Below are 15357 nucleotides of genomic sequence, written 5' to 3' on the forward strand. Positions count from 1 at the left end.
CGGGAGACTGTGAAACAGGAAACCCAGGATCCAAACGACTAGGGGCAAGTGTACATGGGAATGATGACCAGTCAAACCAGGAATTACAGGGACCGAAAGTTCTTAGACTAGCATGAACCAGAGGTCAAGGAACATTAGAACTAGGAAAGGCTAGGATGATCTACGACAGGACAAGTTATTGTAGGACCATGCAGACAAGGAACAGGATGGTGATGGCCAGGAGGACCAGGACCAGAGTGAAGAGGACTAAGAAGATCAGGACCTATTGGGCAATAGCCAGTATGTCCAAGATATTAGGATAAACAGGACAGGGATTACGAAGACTGAGGGGGAGGCAGTACCAAGAGTACCCAGTAGACCAGAGAAAGAGGACTAGGAACTAAAAGGATCATGGCCAGGAAGACCGGAAACAGGGCTAAAAGGGTCATGAAGACCAGGACCTAGGGGACTACGGCTTGGATTACTACGTGGGACAGAGCAATGATTACAAGTAGCATGACCAGGAAAGAAGGCAAACCAGCATCTGGAAGACAAAGTGCAATGGACAGTGATGGGCAGGAGGACCAGAACCAAAATGACCATGCACAAGGAGAACCTGGACAAAGAGGACCTACATTAATGACTGTAGTACCAGTAGAACTAAATGGACAAGGAACAGACCCAGGAGAACAAGGATGCCCCAAACCAGGAAGGCAAAGACTAAGAGTGCTAAGGCACAAGAAACAAGATGGACCATGACCTGCTGCACCAGGACTAGCAGTTGGACGGTGAGGAGAACCAGAAATGGTAACTAGGACCAAGAGGACCACAAAAGAGTAGGGCCAGATAAGCCAAGACTGGGAGTAACAGGTAGGGCCATGATGGCCAAAAGGCAAACTTGATGATAACAAGCACAATAGGACAAGAAGAACGAGGACGACCAGGACCAAGGAGACCAACACTAAGGGTCTGATTTAGAACTCAGCGGATGGGTTGCTCAATCACAAGATGACTACAAGCAGGAGGACCAGAGCCAAGAGTATCATGACATGTTGGATGAGGACCCAGAAAACTAGTAAGATCAGGTGTAGGTGGACCAGATGGGGGAAAATGAGGTGGCCTAGAAGGAACAGAATAAGCAGGACCAGGAAGAGGGCTAGTAAACCAGAGAGGTCAGAAGCCCTTAGAAAATCTGCCCAATACTGCATAGTGGTTAGACTCTTTGTGTGAAGAATCTTTTTGGACATGGACCAGAGGGATACATTTTGCATGACATGATGGAGAGTAGATACAGCTTCCATACACAGTAGGAGTGTATTGACTGCATCCCTGTGGATAGAGGGTAGAGACCCAGTACTGAAGTGAGGGATATTGGAGAAAATGCTACCCCCAAAAATCTGTGAGGCCCTTTCTAACAAAGGGTTGCTGATTAGTACTTCCGGAGTGATGACATAAGGTAGATGGTAGAAGTGAGGCGTTGGTCATCAGTTTCTCGTGTTAAAGGTGTCAAAGTTTCTAAGTAGGTTTGCCCTTTTTTCTGTGCCTGATAACTACTACAGCAAAGGTTGATGACAGCCAGGTGCTGAGATCTCATGCTTCTTTCTGCTTTGTGCCAGCACAACTGCTGCTGCTGTGAGAGCCATCACCTTGCACAAGGCTTTCTGAGAGACAACTAGAAAATGATAGGTGAAAGATAAACATCCCAACTCAGTTCTGAAACCTCAATAGTGGATCCACTTCTCCAGGCTGTAAAATGAGTTTTAAAGTGGAACTATATAATTATCTATCAGTAGCTCACAAGAATGTCAATAACAAAATGTCTCTGTTTATTCAGTGTCTTATTTCTTACAATATTTGTGAAATAGTAAATGAATAAAAGTCTCAATGAGTTTCTTTTCTTCTGTGTCTTTGATTCCTATATATCTTTCTATTTCTATGATTTAATGGGGAAATTAATTCATATTCCAATGACATTCAGTTCAATTAATTATAGCCCCATTCCTTTGCTTGCAGCTTCTCGACAGATGACTTCCTCTGATGGCCTGATAAAGTATGGGCCGTCGAGGGAAGGACTTTATACTATATACCCTATTCAGAGTAAAATCAGCCTATAAGGGATAGGAAAAAAATAATGAATATTATTAGTCCTGGTTTGGGAGTCTGTTTATGAAAAACAAAACTTTTTTCAAAGTTTGCTTGCCGGCCATCATACCTGACTGTAACGTCCTTCAAATGTTTTGTGCATAGACAGGAACCGCTATGACAGCGGTTTCTGTCAATGTAGAGAGTTGCCCACAAAGCAAGTGGACGACTCTAAATTTGGCGGGCAGAGGTCCCTCAGGTTGTCAGAGGTATTGTCTTCTGCCATCTTGACGAAGTTTACAATGTCCTCGAAACTATAAATCAAGACCATTGTTTTTCTTACTTCTGTCGTGAGATTGGAATGAAGCCTCTCCATTATACTGTGTTGGTCACTTGATAAGGGGCCTTATGCAATTGTTTCTATCTAGAGAAACTCAACCTCAATATTAGATGGCTCTATGCTACTGGGATACAACATTTCCATTTCTAGTTTTTGCATTTACAAATCATTGTCTTCAGATGTTTAGTTGTCAGGTGTTTGGCGCTGAAATAGAGTTGTTCTCATAACATGGTGCTTTTTGCAAATCCTATATCTGGCCCTTGTAGATTCCCATGGCTTTGTGAGCGAGAGCAAATATATAGTTGGGGTGGGTAGTTGACTCTGCTCCGCCAGCAGAGTTCACAGAGTTTTTCCACTCCGCGCTCCGCTTGGAGCAAGGAGTTCAGCAAAAACTCCGCCGACCTATGCATTGTGGAGTTCACTGGCTCCAACCCCAATAAATGCACTTTGCTGCATATCAGCACATTGCACAGACATGTATCGGCAGAGTACAAACAATAGTACAACACAGAAGGAGGCTTCTCGTCTGTCTACCTCCAGCTGAGCTGACACCGTTACAGCACCTGGTGTAACCTGTGGCCCTTTACCTCTGCTGTGTGACACACACTGTCAGCAGTACAACTCCACAGCAGTTGTTCGAGTACAGGCTAACTTACAGGTAATACTACAATGCAGTAATTATGTACCTGCATTTAGAGTGCACATAATAGAGAGTTTTCCACAGTCAGTAGGCAGCCGATGTTGACATTTTCTGTGCATAATGATGTGCTTGAGTTTTCTTTCTTGAACTATGGAGACAGAGCTTGCAACAGAGCTCTATCCGGTTTGTTTTGAGCTATGTTTGAAAGTGGATTGTGCTTGCTTTAGAGTTTGTATGTCATCCCTAGAAAAAGTGCGCACTGCTCCAGGGCTAGAGGTGGCGTGATGTCTCTCCTGACGGACCGTGTTGCGCTGTGATGCTCCAATGTATGCCTCGAGTTGCCACGGTGGCTGTACCCTGAAGGTGAGTCGTGCTACAGGCAGTAGGAGGGGTTGAGTGTGGATAATATGCGAAGGGGTACTTCTGAATGGGGAGAGTTCTGCATGTATTTATATCATGCTTATACTTGGCAGGACTGGCCATTTCACAGTAGAGGTAGTTTACTTCTGCATGACGTGATTAAGAAGATTGGGAGGCCTACACCCCCAGCCCGCTGAACTCTACGGAATTCTACAGAGTTTTTCGGTAACTCCACGGAGCTCCGCCCAGGCCTAGTATCTAGCTTTAGATGAGTAAAATATGTTATAATCATCTTTATCACTAGTCACATCTGCAGGTAAATATAAAGGAATAGGAGCATTTGTAGAGCACGAGACAGCTCCATAAAGGGCCTACCATGTCACTATGCTTTATCCCATGGTCTAATGGAGTGCCATGTCTGTCAAAATAACTTGGAAACATTTAGACCCTTTAGACCTATAACTTAGTGCCTGCATCTAAGCCAGTTTTAGCACTAATGACCTCATGTCGCAAAAGAACAAAGTTTGTGACCACAAAAGTTCTTACCATTATGTACAAAACCCTTTCATGAGTTGGAAATTTCATTAGACTAATAAAAGGACTTATGCTATTGTTTCTGAATTGCAAATAGGAGGGTTCATGAAGAGGGTTTCCTTCTTCCCCTTTCTACTTTGAAAACAAATGTATTGATAGTTTGTGACTGCAATTGCTGTTGTAAACCATTGATAAGCTAACAGCCCCCCTAGTTGAGGTGGTAATTAATTTGCAATGGAGAACAGGTCCCCTTAGAACAGGATATTAGCAGTCTCTTAGGGGGGTAGAAGTTTACAAAAAAAACAGTTAAAACAATGCACAATCTCTACTATTTAGACAGCGGTCAGGTCAATATTAAAGTTTTTCAGCTATTTGCACAACCCCTATTCACACAGTGGAGAATCTCTAATGTTTGGTCAGCAGCCAGGTAAATATTTAAGTGTTCCTGCTATGTGTACAGCCACCAGCCAGACAGTGCAGAATCTCTACTATTTAGTCAGTGGTTGGGTAAATAGTGAAGTATTCTGCTATTTATATGACTGCCAGACAAACAGCACAGAATCTCTACTATTTAGTCAGCAGCCGGGCACATATTTAAGTTTTCCTGCTATGTGTACGGCCACCAGTCAGACAGTCTAGAATCTCTACTATTTAATCGGTAGCTAGGTAACTAATGAAGTTTTTCTACTGTTTGCACATCTGCCATCCAAACAGTTTAGTATCTCTACTATTTAGCCAGTGACCTGGTAAATAGTGAAGTTTGTCTACTATTAGCATTGCTGCCGGCCAAACAGTGTAGAATCTCTACTATTTAGCCAGTGGGCAGGTAAATAATGACATGTTTCTGCTATTTGCATGGCCGCCAGCTGATGAGTGCAGAATCTCTACGGCTTAGCCTGTGGCCATGTAAATAGTGAAGTTTTCTGCTATTTTCATGGCTGTCAGACGAACGGTACAGAATCTCTATTATTTAGCCAGTGTCTGGGTCAATTGGGAAGAATTTCTGCTATTGTCAAGGCCGCTGGCTAAATAATAAATAGTTTCTACTATTTAGCCAGCTGCTGAGTAAATAGCAGAAAATATTCACTATTTACCCAGCGGCGGGGTAAATAGCAGCTACCATTTCCGTTTACCTCTGTGGCATTGTTCTGGACAAGAAGTGACATAGCCCCAGGAGCTGACCAATCTTAACAAGAAGTACTGCACAATTACAAGTAACTATTGCAAATTTTAGCGGTCAAGGGATAGAAAGGCTAGAGATCTGGGGTTGCTGATCACGAGATCTGTGATGAGTTTAAAATTTTGTTTTTACCACCTATGTGTGCAAAGGTGATTGTAAGGTGAAAAACTCACACTTCTTGCGCTGCTACGCCTGTGAGCTTGTACTTTTGTTGTATGTTACACTAAACCCTAAATAATCTCTAAATTGAGCTGGTAGGCTAAAGGGACAATTAGGGAAAATACAATTTCACTGGTATATTGGGAAATCAAAAGGCTAGTAAGAAAAACATATATTTCCATGGGTAAAATGAGAATGAATGCATGGTAAAACATAACTAGTGTCTTTTAGTAAACTAATAAGTCAATGAGTGCTAGCTTTCTGACTAGGGTAACCGGACTCCTGTCTGGGAAGAAGAGTAGTCGACAGGTGTCAATTACTACAGGCTTTTCCTGCAACACTGCTCTCAAATAATTCTATCTGTTTTCTGGGGAGTCCAAAATAGCCTTCCTGGTACTTCCTGCATTTACTTTCTAACCTCCTTTCCTTGATAGCAGTCAATAAGCCCTGTGGATCCTCCACCTAGGATCCTTCTGTGTCAGCCCCATTAGCTCTTTAGGATATTCTCCTACACTGGCATAAGTGACCTCTCCTCCACCACCCTCATGAACCCCCAACAGCCTGAGGAGACCCTGGCAAATTCTACTGCATTTGGCACACTTCTTAAACTCTGCCATTTCTGATGAAGCAGACATTCGCCAATTCCCTCTGGGCCTCTAATTTTTTAATAGAAGCTGGTGATGCTATTGATGCCTCCTCGGCATGGATCACACAACCAGCCAGGACCTCCAACTTCCATTCCACACATCCTGAATGACAGCCTCTGTTTTATTGGACTTCTCATTGAGTGCATGAATGGTCCTCAGAGGGGCATCAAGAGATCAGTGTCTTCCTAAAGCAGATCATTCCCTTCTTGGTAGCCTGTGGCATGCACCATAACCTTGGAAGAAATCTAATCTTCACTATTCTTGCTCATGCCGGAGAGAACTATGAACTGATAGATCCGGCTGGTCACAAAAATGGAGATAACAAAATGTCTCTATTTATTCAGTGTCTTATTCCTTACAATATTTTTAATAAAGTCAATTAATAAAAATCTCCTTGAGTTTCTTTTCTTCTGTGTCTTTGATGCCTATATGTCTTTTTCTGATTTAAATGGACGACCCCCATAGGGATTTAAGTCATCTCATATTAAGTGCAAGTAGCTGATCCAGTTCTTTGTGGTTTATTCCTTTTTATTTTTATACTTCTATATTGCAAAAGGGAAATACAAAACTAAGAGTAACAGAACACAAAGAAAACTTGACTGAGGTAAGCTGCTCACATCTGACATGGAAAAAAACGGGTTTCTAATCAATGTATTTTTGTTGTGATCACTTGGCCGTGTTATATTTAATGTATTGGAGCATCAAAGATATACTCTTGTTCACTAAAGAAAAACTCAATAATCTTACCTCTGATACGATGCTGTCTGCTGTTGAATTTACTACGATCACAGTTTCTAAGACATCACTCTTGTGGTGGAGAGTTCTTTGGCCTAGAAAAACAAAATTGTCATCAAGAGGTTAGAACAGCCTTTCTATACGAGAGAAAGACAAGTCTAAAACCAAACATTAAATATATAGGAACAGCCATATATGTCCAAAGCAGTTTAAAGGGAGCTATATACGAACCTGTATTGAATCTTGCTCAATAGGCTGCAGTAAATGTTCTAATCAGAGTAAAGTCAGCTTGAGCATTTGATTACTATCCGATATCCACTGCAAAGAAAACATAAATCGTGTAGGCAGCCCTCATTCAGCAATCATGTCAGATTTTGTGCCACGGGTATTAATAATGGATTCTCGCTCCGGCACTTCAGGGTCACAGCTGAATTGGAGCTGCCAAGGAGATTTACACATATATCATGGTTGAGAAGTCACCAGCGCGGGGACAGGTTAGTGATGGTGACTTACACTGCAAGAAGGAATCCATTATGTATGATTGTAATAAGCAATGACAGGCAGATTGAGACTGTTGGAAGGTATCAGAGCCTTTTCAGAGACCTACCTTGGAAGAAATAAGGTTTTGTTAAGATTCTTTCAAACTAAAGACCCAGGACTTGGGTAATGTTGAGTTAGGAAGATAAGAATCCAAGTGAATCCTATATGAAATGACTCAGAGCAGTACAATAATTGTATCTGCTTGTTTCATTAGTAATCAGCTGAATCTTTATTATCTTTCGACTAATGTTGCTGGTCTATTGGAAGTCATCACAAACTAAAAGAGAAAAAACGATTGCTCAGACTGATTTTTTGCAAGTGACCTTTTAGACATAGTTAGAGAAGAGCAGAGCCAGTTGAAGGGTGCTCTTAAGAGATAGGTGCAGTAATATGACACATTCACAATACTTCAGTGTGCTTTTTGTAATTTAGCAGCCAACACAGTAAGTTATAATTCAAACAATTAAAAGTACACGGCCTGGCACACAACGCCTGTTGGAAGAATGTCCTGTGATGAGGTCACAGACCTAATGGTGGTGAGGAGGAAAGGTCTGAAACAGATCATGCCATTTGACCGGTTGGCCTTATGCCACCAAGAAGATTGTACTTTATGTGTACTGTACAGCGCTCTCAGGCATCCTAGAAGCAACGCGGAGTTCTATATAAAAATGTCCAAATAATGTTTTTGGTTTTTTTCATGAACAATATCACTGAGCCTGCATTATAACACTTTTCCAGGCTGTGCTACAATCAAGCAAATTCTGAGAAAATACTATTCCGACCTCAACCAGAGAAAATCAAATTCTCCACCTTTAAGCTTCTTCCCGTCACGCATGAGTGGAGAAGCACATTCCAGTGTCAGCAGCTCATTTGGGTGTGCACACTAATAGCTGCCCCTCATCTTAGATCAGCTGTTATTTCACTGTTACATTTTTTAAGACTGATTTTGACACTGTTGTGTTCTAAATAGGCTGGGAACCGTTGTTATGCACGGTGTATGCATCCTACGCTCTACATACTTGTGCCCACTGGTATTTTGTATTTAGCTGAATGGCAGAGCAATGGCATTAGGAGACAACTGGTGTACAAGAGTGCCCTTAGTCTCACAGAGGGATGAAGTAACAGGGGCATATACATATAACACTTCTAGCTGATAATAACATATACATCTTACAAAAGCATTTCCTGAGATGAGATGATAGGTATTTTGCACGTACACAGAATAGTTTTTTATGTGTTGTGGTGATTACTTCAAACTCACTCTATAACAGATTTTCTTGCTGATGGTGCGTGGGTGGCGTTATAGACGTAAACACCAGCCAGAGCATTAAGGTAAGGAGGGAGGGAGTACATTGATTTAAAAGAGTTTGTGTTAGGATAAAGGAGCGTGGAAATGAGGAAGAAAAAATATTAACTAGTCCATTCGAATGATGATTAGCACAGAGCATATGGGGAGAAGAGGAATAAAGACGCTTGGACGCTTTCGGGCAGCCATGCGCTTTACAAATCCAATTTCATTTCATGAGGCACTGGTCTACTTACAAGTGGCAAGAACATAAAACTAAAGGAGAGAGACCCATGCAAAGGCAACCATTGACCGCTCACAGCTGACAATGGCACACAAGAACTCACAAAGCCTATATTTCTGGCATCTGGGTAGTGTACAGAGTTTTTACAAACTCGCAAATACTTGTCAGTAGATGGGCTGTAAAAGTGACATTAAATATTTGAGAAGAGGGGGTATAACCTTCGTCAGAGAGGGGGGTGTTTGTGCGTGTGTAAGGAGAGAGAACAACCCAGGTTCAGAGACCGGCAGAAATAAAGAAACTGCAGTTAAGGGCATCCAGTTTGGGTTTACAAATTCAAAATAAATACCATGGTCTGGAGGCGTTGGCTGCCTGGCAGGAAGAAAACATATTATCTTGTGGCCCGCATCCTGAAAAGAAAAACAAAAGGCCACGAAGGGCATACCCGGAGCCCCAGGCCGAAGTGGGGGTCTCTCAAAGAGCCCTTCGAAATATGAAATAAATGTTTTTTGAAGCGAATCCTGCCAGGAGGAGGGGTCCCTCTGCGTTCATAGCCTATAGTCTTTGGTCTCGGTACCAGGACTGTGACTTAAGGAATCGGGCCCATTTCCCAAAAAGTACTATTTGGATGTATACCAATCCAAACAAAGCCAATTCCTTGAACAATGTTTTACTTTGAAGCCAGTTTTGGTGGAATGCTGCTCAACCACATTTTCTGAAGAGGAAAACAAAGAATCCTCTATGAAAAAAATTGTGGAAAGACAGTTTTGTGATTCAACCCCCATCCTTCTCATTTGAAGGATCTATGCTTCTGCATGAGCCTTATCATGCTGTACCCAACTTGGATGAAATTCTCTCTCTCTCTCTCTCGCTATCTATCTATCTATCTATCTATCTATCTATAAATATATATATATATATAATCAAATATTTTAAGTAGTCCAGTTATGGTTACGAATTACTACCAAAAAAAACCACTGAGATTCGCAAGTTATGTTTAGGGCAGCAATCCAAAACTCACAAAATAACCATGCAAACCATAACTGTCACACCAAACACAATAACTTCATCCTTAATGAAACAGATGCAGTTCCAAATGTAAATCATTTTACAGATTAAATTAAATATCATATTACCCTAACCACTTCAATAGACACAACTGTGATTGTATTTTTATTTATTAGTTTGATTATATGTTTTTGTTTTATTACGTTTTGCTTTTAGTTATTTTTATGTGTGTTAACCTCTTCCGTGCTCATGATGGACCCCAGCCGTCATGAGTCATGGTGGGCGTGTGCGCACGACAGCTGGGGGCCGTTCGAGCCACGACCGAGATTGGAATGACCCAGCACTGCAGCGGAATTCGTGCCGCAGCGAAGGTGATAATGGTTTGCATGTCTGTTGTGCGAGTTACATATTGTAGTCCTGAATATAATAGGAGAATTTCTGGTTTTTTTTAGTTTCTATTATTAACCATAACTGCACATTAGTTGGGGTTTTAGCAATTGAATTTATGAGGTTATAAACTTCACTTCAAACTTTGTTTCTTTTAACAGGCTCAGCCGCGGGCAAACTTCAATGTCCAGTACTATGAATAAAGGGCACGTTTCAAGGACCTGTGCCAAATCTGTGGTTCACAAATCACAGGCACAAATATGGTGACAATCACATAGAGATGCTGCAACATTCAAAGAAGGTCAACATGGGTCAATGAAGTTTTTCCTAGGTTTGTGCCCCCATGCCCATGAAGCTTGTGCCACTTAGTGGTTCCCAGACGTGATATATGGAACTGCACTGAGGACTGAGAAATGGGTGGTAGAATTTGCAAACCTCACAGAAAAATAGTTTTTAAAATATATTTTACTCACTATTGCTGCCTTTGGGGTATCACCACATGGGCCTGTGGGTTAGGCGAGCTCACACTGCCCAGTTATGTGGCTACTCAATTGTTGCAAGACACGGGGACCCTTTTCAAATGCTAATTTCTCAAAACCTACAGAATACATGTACTGCAAAAATAGGCACAGGCACTTCCTTCAGTAAAGTTTTACCTTCATGCCGAAATTTGTGTAAATCTGATCAACCATTTTTTTCCAGTACTGAGGGGCAAAGAATGGTTTGGAAATTAAAATGGGAAATGGCACTTTTGTTACTCTCTTTTTATTGGCCTCCACTTGATAAATGTACCCACATTTTGCAATTAAGACGACAAAGTGTGTTTTTGTATTGGTTTTTTTGTTGTTGCAGATTTGTCGAATGGAACCAATGTTATTAAGAAATTGAGGGGTGTCCATCCCAGCCACAGAGTTGTTATTCCTTCCATTCAAATAAAGTCACAACCTCTTCACAGAGTGTTAGGCATTGAAATAATATATGATATGGTTCTGAAGATGGTAATTTCTTCAACTCTGCCATTGTATCACTCTTTTTATATAGCGGTACATAGCGCCAACAATCAATAATGTGTCTGGATAGGACATCAGTGAGGGTTCAGTATTCTTTTTCATCAGCAGGTTTACTCTCCAAATGACTGACACAAAAATAACCTGTATTTAAAAAAAATCTGCTTCGCCTATGTGCAATATAACCCAAATGATTTGCAAGAGACTAGCCAAGCACTAAGCTTCTGGCTTCATATCTATATCGCCTTCTTGCCTAACATTCCTCTTTCCCTAAGAGCATTATTTCTAGTGAATGACAAAAAAAATGTAACTGTAAATGACAAAGACCCTAGCTATCTCATTGCTCGAGTGCTATGAACGATAGAGCCATGTAATGGCAACACATTCAAACTCGTCACACTCCCAGCTCTTTCATTCTTTCCTGCTGCTGCCTTGCCAGCGTCCAGAGAGTTTCACCTTCCACCAGTACCACTAAAGTGATGCTCTAATGGTTCAACCAGCATCCTGTGATTCTCTAAGAACCACACTGAAGTAAGGGTTGGCATACCTGAATTGGTTCATTAATTCAGGAACCTGGTGCCTCTCTCTTGATAATAAGATAGGTCCTAAGTACGTTTTTAACTAAAATCTACTGAAGTTACATTTATAGGGCCTCATCAGACTACCAACTCCCTGACACCTGTCTCTAGTCAGCACCAGCCTCAACATTCTGTGATGTCATCAAAGACACTCTGCTCTGTCTGACCTTAAAATGGTCCCCTGAGTAAATGCACAAACCAGTACTTAATTTGAGCCAGTGGTTTTCTGTGCTCTGCACTGGCACGTAATTATCAGCACCGGCTAGTGACAGTTCACCACATGGTGGCACTGTCTGAGATAGACAGGTTGTTGGTTCAAACCCGGAAGAGGACCAGCTAAGCAGGTCCCGTTCTCTACGGAAAATATTGGCTTATCAAATAAATAACTGATTCTCTCGGTTGTTGACAACACCAATACGTCCAAAAAGCTGCCGCACACACGATGTGAGTATGTTCAGCATTCTGGTTACGAATTAACACGTTTTTCTCCATTGCCCTGATGATGACCTCCAAAAAGATTTGTATACACCCCTACTTTCTATGATGTCGAAACGTGTTCACATTGCTACATGCGGATTTATTAGAAGTACCACCTCAAGGACAAACCTACTAACTAGGATTCAAACAAGAATTTAATTACCCTCCAAAAAGAAATATCAATATTATTGGGATACTACTGAGTGTGGTAACACAATATAGGTTATATAACCCCATTCCATAACCAACGGGGTAGAAAAAACATTTAAGTTAACTTTTTTGGGTCTATTGGCCATTATTCCGGTTTGCTCAGTAGCTAATGATGTTTGAATAATTTGTATGTGCTATACTATATTGTATTGTGATTTGTTTTGTTTATTGCTGGTGCAGTCCGTCTTAATTTGTGTTTTGATTGTACCAGATGGATATGTTTTTCATGACAGTGATAAACCCTAAAATGAACATATGTAAAATGAGATAAAGACTCAAACACACAAAATATATGTACATTGTGTTTTTGGAATTAATGATTGATAACTGGCCATGTGTTTTTAATAAAATATGTCTTGCTGTCTGAGTTAAGCACGACAGCCATGTTTATTAAGTCAAATGGCATTGAAAATGAATAATACCAGCCTCTCAAAACATTATTATAGCTTTGTGCAGCCTGAATTGTTATACTTGTAGGAGTGTGATGGCTAGATGCTATGTTGGTACTTTCATTGGCAGCACTGGCGTGGTGCAGTCTGCAGTGGCCTTCCTTGAAGGGCCCTGGCACTTCATTTTTTACAAATTAAGCACTAGAACACACTCACCTATTCCAATTTAGAGGTAGCCATCCAATGAAATAGCATTGACAAGTTTCACTATAGGAGAAATTACATAACACCTTTAGTCATTAGCCTCCGGTTGTTACCAGTTTATTGCCCCCCAATGACTGTAATCTAACTTTAAGTTCTTGAATGGGAAAGGGAAAATAAGTGATGGATTATAGATAAAGAGTAGAAATGATGGAAAGGATTCATATTGGCACCCTAAAGTCTGCTTTGAGCACCTTGATACAGTGGGTTACATAGTGAAACAGCATTCCCAAGCCTTAGCATGATGAAGTCAGTGGTGCATCCCACAATACTGTACAGAATAAAAAGAGATCCCTTAGACGTTGGCAATGGGAAGGCATAGGGTGAATGTGATTACTCCTTAGCTGCAAGCAGTGAAAACAAACGTCCATGTGCAGTGACCATGGTAAACCTCATTAATGGTCTGACGAGATCAACCAGAGGATAAAGTAAGGAGCACTATGACTAATGTGAATGTCACATAATAACTTGATTTACTTGTGTTCACATAGTGCTTCATCCCACACTTCTGCAATTTCTAAGCGCTGCATATAACACATTAAATTGTGTTCAATTACCAACCTTGGACGGATGGGAGACTGAGTCTGCCCTTCCAGGATATGAAATTAACTTCAGGCGATTGTAGATGTAGTAGGTTATGTTATATTTATTTGTATAATGCACTGTCACCCTCAAGGGTATCCTGGCTCTGAGCAGGTGTCTGTACCTGACCTTGCCTAGGGCAGGGTGGTTATTTGAATAACCAGGTCTTTAGCTTCTAGTGGTATTCAAGAAGAGGGGAGGATGATCTGATGTGAAATGGAAGGTTCTTCTGCACTTTAGGAGTGATATACAGTGCTTAATTTGTAAAATATTAAGTGCCAGCCCCCTCGTCAGGAGGCCACTGCAGCTTGCACCACCCATTGCCCCTGCCAGCATCACCAATTATAGAAGCAACACAGCTACTAACCATCACACCATACAAGTGTGACAATTATAGGCCCCCAAACTATAAGAATGGCTTGGGCAGCATATATTAGTCATGTTTAATGTGTATTGAACAATAAACATCTGTTGTTGTGTTCATCTGTAATTTAGACAAACATTGCCATCATGTAGAAGACTGTCATGAGTGCTGGTGTTGACAATTAAGTGCCTGCGCCCAGCACCAGAAACCGCTGGCTCACATTAAGCACTGAGAGAAGGCCAGTCCTCAGTATCTGGTTCTATGTATGTGTTGGATGTGTGCTAGTAGGAGTGTTATAGAGGGGAGGTGTCTCCGTGGTTGATGGAAGGAGATGTGATCTTTCAGGTAAATGGGGCCTAAGTGGTGTGGTGCCTTAAACAGTTGAGTGAGGAGTTTGAACTGAGCACGTTTGTGTGTTGAGAGCCAGTTGAGCTCCTTAAGGTGCGATGTAATGTGAGTTCTGTGTGGAAGGTTGAGTAAGAGTCTCTCTGCCCTGTTCCTGATGCTTTGTAGTCATCTGGTGAGTTGCTTGCTGATACTGTTGCTTGATGATACCGGCGAAGAGGGTTCCTATAGTCCAACTTGCTGGTGAATAGGACGTGAATTACATTTTTTTCTCATGTTGCATGTAAGCCATTTAAAGATTTTTCTCAGCTTCAGGATGCAGTAACGGCATTGACTTGTGCCGACATTGTTGTCAATGATGATTCTTTGTTTCCTGGCATGGGTGCTGGGCGTGGGTGTAGAACCAGCTTTGGCCAGCCACCAGCTTTTCTTGCAGAGGTTCATTACTTCAGTGTGTCATGATTGAGCTTGAGACAGTTCACTTTCATCCAGTTAGCCACTTCAGTCATGTTGACCATGAGCTTGTTCTTTGCATTGGGGGTCCTGTCTCAGAAAGATAGTATGAGTTGCGTGTTGTCAGCATAGGAAAGGATGGTGATGTGTTGGGCATGGATGACGTTAGCCAGGGGGATCATGTAAGCATTGAAGACGGTAGGGAGGAGGGATGAACCTTGAGGTTCCTCCAAAGATGAATTTGCGGGCTACTAAGCATAAGTTGCCAGACTGACAGCTTGCCTTCTGCCGGTAATGAAGGAAAATAACCAGAGACAAGCGGGCACTTTGTACAGACGTCTGATGGGATGGGGTTGAGGGACCACGTCAAAAGCTATAGAGAGGTCCAGAAGGATGAGGGCTGCAGTTTTTCCTCTGTCTAGTAACATGCTGAAGTCATCTGTGGTGCCATCAGTGCTGCTGCTGTACTATGGCTTGAGCCTGACATTGGACTGCATTACGTCAAAGAGCTAGTGGATGTTGAGAAGGTTGATGAAGGATCGATTGGTGAGCTTCTCTAATACCTAGGCCAGGT

At 41.7% G+C, this 15357-nt stretch overlaps 1 protein-coding gene across 2 annotated transcripts in view; it reads right to left on the reverse strand.

The window, feature by feature from the left end:
* MAP1A (microtubule associated protein 1A) overlaps positions 1 to 15357 on the reverse strand; it is a 546065-nt gene that overhangs the window by 183073 nt on the left and 347635 nt on the right. For both annotated transcript variants that reach the window (XM_078683312.1, XM_078683311.1), the window contains exon 2: positions 6669 to 6751. The gene's annotated coding sequence lies outside the window, so the exon portion shown is untranslated. The remainder of the gene's footprint in view (positions 1 to 6668; positions 6752 to 15357) is intronic.

The sequence above is a fragment of the Lissotriton helveticus genome, chromosome 3_1 (assembly GCF_964261635.1).
Source record: "Lissotriton helveticus chromosome 3_1, aLisHel1.1, whole genome shotgun sequence".
In the NCBI taxonomy this organism is placed as follows: domain Eukaryota; kingdom Metazoa; phylum Chordata; class Amphibia; order Caudata; family Salamandridae; genus Lissotriton; species Lissotriton helveticus.